At 35.0% G+C, this 6967-nt stretch overlaps 1 non-coding gene across 1 annotated transcript; it reads right to left on the bottom strand.

The window, feature by feature from the left end:
* Positions 1-6618: 6618 nt before the first annotated feature.
* LOC128291296 (small nucleolar RNA R71) lies at positions 6619-6725 on the bottom strand. The gene has a single exon (XR_008281072.1). It is a non-coding gene; the product is annotated as a small nucleolar RNA R71 (small nucleolar RNA).
* Positions 6726-6967: the final 242 nt, after the last annotated feature.

Genomic DNA, 6967 nt, shown 5'->3' with positions numbered 1-6967 from the left:
ATATGAGGTAAGTTCGTATGTAATAAGCACTGTTATAATTATGCTTTTAATGTTTGATATTACATAAATTGTATATACGGGACTACAGTCATGTTAGATGACAAATCAGCTATATATGGCACTTAATGTGCGATTTGACATAGCTTCGGCTATATATGGCACTTAGTATCGAGATAGCTTCGACTATATATGGCACTTAGTTTGCGATTTGAGATTGCTTCGGCTATGTACGACACTTAGTGTGCGAGATATCAAGCATTCAACGGTATTCCGAATATGTAAGAGCTTGTTATGGATTGGTATAGGTATGTATAAGCATAGCATGAGCTTTAAATAGAATAAGTTACGAAGTTTGCATATAAGCGTATGAATAAGCATGTGAAAGGTTTGTTAGTAATCATGAATTTCATGTTAATATGTTTAAATTCATGAATGGTGTATTTGTGATTCGTTAAGTTTATATCATACGAGCTTACTAAGCTATAAAGCTTACTTTGTTTATTTTCCATGTCTTATAGTGATTTCAAAGCTAGCTCGGATTAGGGGATCGTCGGAGACTACATCACACTATCCAACCATCACTTTGGTACTTTTGATCTCATGGTTTGGTAGGATTATGGTTGTTTTTTATATGTATTTTGGTAGTGAGTTTTGACAATTGAAATGGCTTGTGAATGGTCATGTTTTGATTTGTATATATATATATATAGCCATGAGACTTGGCTTAATTTGGTATATTTGGTTATCTGCATATATGTGCATATATGGTTGATAATTGAGTTCAAGAATGGATGTGTGAATGACTTGTATTATGAGGTTTGTGGAATTGGTATCATGCTTCTGAATTGGTGCAAAACGATGCATGTTAAGTAAAGATTTAACTAGTTGAATTGTATATGTATTTGGGTTTGTTTTGGTAGAGTAAGATTTGAAGTTATAAGCATGTTAAGATTTGAAGTTATAAGCATGTTGGAATATTGGTATTGGATATGGTATGAATTAGTCTTGATTGTGGCTAAAGTGGATGTTTATTTAGGCTTTGAATTGGTGTTATTTTGGTTGTGTAGGTATATACAAATTTGGGTGGTAAATTGGCTCAGTAAATAGCTTATTTTTGTCCACACGGGCAGAGACATGGGCGTGTGTCTCAGCCGTGTGTGACACACGATCACGTTGCATGGGCATGTGTCCTTTGGTGTTGAAATTAAAATAAAGTCAGTATGCTCCACACGGCCTCACACACAGGCGTATGACTTGTGGCATCAGTCAGTACACTCTACAGGATTGGCATGGCCTAGTACACGGCTTGGCACACGGGCGTGTATGACCATTTTTAGGGCACATGGGCGTGTGTGTTGGTCATGTGACCCAAGTTAGAGACTTACATAGGGTCAGACACGGACCGAAACACGGCCATGTGCTCCCATTTTGAATATTCACACGGCCTATGACACGGGCATGTCTGTTGGCTGTGTGAGACATTGGCAAGCCACACGAGCGTGTGTCCCCTATTTTATGCAAAAAGTTTTTAAGTGTTGAAAAATTTCCTGAATTATCAGTTTAGTCCCGAACCACTTCCAAAGTATGTTTAGGGCCTCATAGGCTCGTATTAGGGACAATTTGATTGAGTTTGAATGATAAATGTATGAAAGGATGTTATGTATGCTAAATGTTGTTTAATTGTTTCGTAACTCTGGTAATGCTTTGTAACCCTATTTCGGTGTTGAATATGGGTGAGGGGTGTTACAAAACATACTCCCGAGCATATTTACTCAACTGCACAAATTCTCTCTCGTACTCAGTTACAATCATACGACCTTGTTTCAATTCTAAAAACTCTTTGTGTTTTTTATCTAGAAACCGTTGGCTTATATATTTCTTCCTGAACTCGGTCTGAAAGAATTCCCAGGTAACCCGTTCTCTAGGTACAACAGATAATAGAGTATTCCACCACTGGTACACAGTGTCACTCAAAAGTGATATAGCACTTTTTAAACATTCAGCAGGTGTGCAAGAAAGCTCATCAAATACTCGAATCGTATTTTCAAGCCAAAACTTGACTCTCTTAAGATCATCTTTAACATTAGCTCTGAACTCTTCAGTCCCGTGTTTGCAGACCTTATCAATTGGAGGCTTATTCAATCTTAAAAAGCTCGACTCTTTGAGGAGTTACAGGAACCGATTGGGGATTAAGAGGGGATAGAGGTTGTTGAGCCTCCGAGTTTTTTCAGATATATTGTGTGAACTACTTGTTCATCATTTCGATGAAGGCTTCTTTAGCCTCTCCTCTCTAACTGTCCGATACGGGTCTAGAATCAAACGGCGTTGTCCCTTGAGCAGGAGCTGGTGCATTACTTTCAACCTCATCTGCTATAGCTCGATTGGGATCCATTTACTATATAAAAGCACATTTTAAAATTTCAGAAGTCATCACACTATCACAATTTATACAATGCATATATAGCTAGATTCCCACATATGCTACGTTAGTCCTAGAATCGACTAAACTATAGCTCTGATACCAATAAATGTAATATCCCTCACTTGTATTCGATGCCAGAATAGGGTTATGGAGTATTAACAGACTTACAACACATTTAAACATACTTTTCCCATACATTTAATCAAAACATACAATCATTATTCAATCTCAATCAATTTGTCCCTAATACGAGCCTACAAGGCTCTAAACATACAATGCAAGTGGCTCGGGACTAAACTGAGAACTTAAGGAACTTTCACAAACTTTGAAAATTTTCTCAAAACAAGGGACATAAGCCCGTGTGGCTAGGCCGTGTGTCTCACACGGCCACCAAACACGCCCGTGTCACTGGCCGTGTGGACATTCGAAATAGGAGCACATAGTCGTGTCCCATCCTATGTTTGAGCCTGTGTAACTATCCGACATGGGTCGCACGGCCAACACATACGCTCGTGTGGCTAGCCTGTATGCCCTAAAAATGGCCATAACACCCATGTGCCAGACTGTGTGCTAGGCCATGCCAAACCTGTAGGGTATACTGACTTATGCCACACGGCCAAGTCACATGCCCGTATGTGAGGCAGTGTGAAGCATACTGACTTGATTTCAAATACAACACAGGGGATATACTGTCGTGTATCATGACCGTGTGTCACACACGGTTGAGACACAGGCCCATGTCTCTGCCTGTATAGACAAAAATAGGCTATGTACCAAGCCAATTTTCCACCCAAACTTAGGCACACCTACACAACTTATATGGCACACAATATATCATTAATTGCATAGAACTCAATTCCAAATCAAGCATGATTTATACCAATTCCAACATCAACCAATACAAAACATAAATACCACATATTTCCATCCAAATTCACGCCAATCCTTGTTTTCTCAAAACATCAAAATCACCATGTACAAATATGCATTAATGTGCTCAATTCCACAAACATACCAATTCACAAACCACCACCTATTGTCATTCAATTTACCTATTCACAACAAGTCTCATAAATCTAACCTTAATCATTTAACACATTTTACAAAGTATAGTCATATATATATTTCAACCATACCATAATAGACCAGAATAAGCCATCACTCATGACTATTTATATACATACCAAAACACATACATTTACAAGCCAATTCATTTGGCCAAAATATTATCAAGTCATAACCAAAATGACCAAAGTCTCTATATATGCCATATACTTAAAATACCAAAGTTCATAGGTACCAAGAGATAGGTGGATAGTGTGACAATGTCTCCAACGATCCCCGAATCCAAGCTAGCTTTGAATTCACTATAAAACATAGAAAAATAAACGATGTAAGCTATAAAGCTTAGTAAGCTTGTATGACATAAATTTGATATAATCATAAACACATATTCAACAATTGATCATAAGTATAAGAATTCACATCAACTAACAAACCTCTCAATTACTCATTCACAAAACTATATACTTTCTTCACCATTTCTTCAATTCAAAGCTAATATGGTTTCTATACATACCTGTACCATCTTGTACTAATCACATACACATTCTCGTCTTTCATTTAACCATTGACCTATTCAGAATAGAATTCAGATACTCAAGGTTTTCACATGATAAGTACCTATACAATGGCCCAAAGCCAAATCAAGGTAACTTATTTTCGAAGTACTGATATCATGGCTCGAAGCCAAATTAGTCGATATGCATGGCCCGAAGCAAAATCAGTCGATATGCATGGCGTGAAGCCAAATCAGTATAACTCGCACCCGATGTGCTATATCATGGCTCGAAGACAACTCAATGTATCCCCTAATGACATGTCACTAGTATCCTAAACTATTCCTAAGGTTCAACCACGATTTCGAATATATCCCCTAATGACATGTCACAATCTTGTATTCGCAATTTATGCAATCTCAAATCATATGAAATACATTTGTATTGAAATTTATCACATACGAACTTACCTCGAATGTGAAAATGACGAAATAAGTCGTTTAGTCGATAACTTTTGTTTTTCCCCGATCTAGATCTGAATTTCGCTTTTCTTGATCTAAATATATTCAAAATTAACTTATTTAATCATCTCTCTATTCAATTTAATCCAAAACACATATTAGGGCTATTTTACACATTTGCCCCTAAACTTTCACATTTTTACAATTTAGTCATTATTACACAAAATCACAAATTCATGCAAATTCCAAAACACTCATGCTTAGCCAAATTACTATTATGCCCCTAGCAGCCCATATTTTTCATTTATTTCACATTTTATCCATAAATTTTCAATTTTTCTCAAATTAATCACTATTTTGTAATTTCACTAAAAATCGATTAACAAAACTTATATATCTATCAACAAGCATTCATAATCTATCAAGAAACTTAAAAATACCTATATTCATCAATGGAATCATTCAAAGTCTTTAACATTTTTGCAAAATAGTCCCTGGGCTAACTAGTACTAGTTACAACGATCTCAAAAACGTAGAACTCATTAAAAACGGAACAAAAACGGACTTATAATTGCACAAATGTGCTTGGCCGAATGTTGAGTGTTCAAAAATGGAGTTTTCCCTCTAATATTCGGTTGAAGAAGAAACTAAAAGATGATAAAAGGTTTTGATTTTATTTATTTATCTTTAATTATAAATTTCCAAATTTAACCTTTAAAAGCATTAGTAATTACACCAAATACAACTCCAATATCATCCACTACATTTCAAATGAGTTAATTATCACTTAAGGACCTTTAATTTAAGGTTCTATAGCTATTAGGCACTTTTAACTGGTAGAACCTCACTTTTACACATTACGCGATTTAGTCCTTTTTCTCAAATTGACCATTTAAACAATAAAATTTCTTAACGAAATTTTCACACAATCACACAATCATGCTGTAAAAATTAAAATAATAATAAAATAAATATTTTGACTTCAAATTGATCAAGAACGTATCTCACTAATTAACATGTGATTAAAGGCTGATTAGGAGGGTTAAATAACACAATTAATTTCTGGAAAAATATGGGAAATGCCCAAGAAACAAAATTGCCCCCTTTCTTGCACATAGGAGCACCCACCACCACTCGCGGTGGCCAAAATTGTGGCTGAATTTTAAAACAGTTTGAGATCTTATTAAAATCTAGAAAAACACCTTCGAAATCATTTAAATCCACCAAATTATAGATCTTAAAATTTTGGTTTTTAATTGACAAGATTAATCAAGAAATTGAAGAGAAAAGAGATCTTACCTAAGCTAGTTGAGAGAAACGACAATGACACTTTCTTGGCAATGTTCAGGATCAATCTTGGGGTTCAAGATTTCAGATTTGGGGCTGATTTAATTAGAAATGGAAGCAATATAATAAATAATATGGTGCACAATCTTGATACAAAAATAAAAAGAAAGAGATTGTAAAATGGGAGGTGTAAGCGATAACAATAGTGGGAGAAAGAAAGAAAATTAAAGAGAAAAGAGGAGAGGAAGATGGTAAAAGTCTAGGGTAGGAAAAATTGAATTAAAGGCTGAAAAATACAATAAAAATTTGTATTTGTACTTAGGGTTCAAGCGTATGGATGGTAAACACATTAAAAAAACAAGGGATTTTGCAAAAATTAATTATTTCGCAAAGGAAAGGATTTTAACTCAAGACCTTATTTAATTTCCATGCTTTCTCATATTTCTTTTAACCATTAGGATTTTTCCTCACTCTTAAAATAGTTTTTCAATAATTATTTTAAAAACAAGGCATGTCACAAACCAGGGTTTAAGGCAAAATTTGCAAAATAATAAAAATGGTAAGAGAGAAGGGATTTGAACTTGGGTTTCAAGGAACATTTCACTAACACTTAACCAACAAACCAAACCCTCATTTATATCCTAAAAAATGAATAGATAATATCAAAAATTAATACATGACCACACTCTCTCTATTCATAAACCTGATTCTACTAATCCCCGATTTTTAAGATGTTACAGAAGAAGCCCTGAAACTGAAGTTCTTCTCTTATTCATTGCGAGATTGTGCCAGAGCATGGTTAAATTCATTACCGTCAGGTCCAGTGGCATCTTGGAATAAACTATTTTAGAGGTTTCTGCTGAGATATAATCCTCCAAACATGAATGGAAAACTAAGGAACAATCTTACGTCCTTTCGACAATCTGAAGACGAAACATTATATGAAACATGGGAGCGATTCTAAGAGTTAATTAGAAAATGTCTGATGCATGGTTTTCAACATTGGACATAAATGAAAATTTTTTACAATGGATTGAATGAGCATACAAGGATAGTGGTTTATGCATCTACCAAAGGGACTCTGCTCGATAAATTATATAATGAGGCATATGAAATTCTAGAGAGAATAGCAAACAACGAGTTAGCAGAAGAGTTTCTGGAGTAATGGAAATTGATGCGATTACTTTCCTAAAAGCTTAGGTATAATCTTTAACGGATATGATTAAAACACTAAAAAG

This window comes from Gossypium arboreum, chromosome 3 (genome assembly GCF_025698485.1).
Source record: "Gossypium arboreum isolate Shixiya-1 chromosome 3, ASM2569848v2, whole genome shotgun sequence".
Classification (NCBI taxonomy): Eukaryota; Viridiplantae; Streptophyta; class Magnoliopsida; order Malvales; family Malvaceae; genus Gossypium; species Gossypium arboreum.
Note: the sequence above shows the minus strand (reverse complement) of the source record. Positions and strands in the feature narration are given on the sequence as shown.